Raw genomic sequence first — 499 nt, 5'->3', positions numbered from 1 at the left:
TCCAAGGTCTCAAGGTTCACTGTGTGGAAAGGATGGATTTCCACCCACATTTATGGGTCAGTGGGGAGGCCTCCCCACCTGGAATGTGAGGCTGGCTGTAGGAGGTGGGCCATTTGCCAAAGGATGGGCTTCTAAGCGTTTGTTCCCAGGCCAGGGCCCACCACCAAGCTGAGGAGTCGGGGTGGAGGTGGGGTGCACTGTGGGGTGCTTTTAAGTTCTGGGTTTTGTCCTCTGGGCACGTGAGCATTTGTTTGTGGATTCTAGAGTCACCTCCTTATATTCAAATTATTTGGCTGAGTAGCATTAAAGGGTGGGGCGGGGGCGGGGGTGTACTGGCTTCTCAGAACGTTAGGGCTCAAGGTTCTAGAGGCTGAAAGTCTGAGATCAAGGAGGTGGCAGGCCGGCCAAGCGCGGTGGTTCACGCCTGTAATACCAGCACTTTGGGAGACTGAGGCAGGTGGACCACCTGAGGTCAGGAGTTTGAGACTAGTCTGACCCA

This window comes from Callithrix jacchus, chromosome 22, assembly GCF_049354715.1.
Source record: "Callithrix jacchus isolate 240 chromosome 22, calJac240_pri, whole genome shotgun sequence".
Classification (NCBI taxonomy): domain Eukaryota; kingdom Metazoa; phylum Chordata; class Mammalia; order Primates; family Cebidae; genus Callithrix; species Callithrix jacchus.
This window is presented reverse-complemented; position numbering follows the sequence as displayed.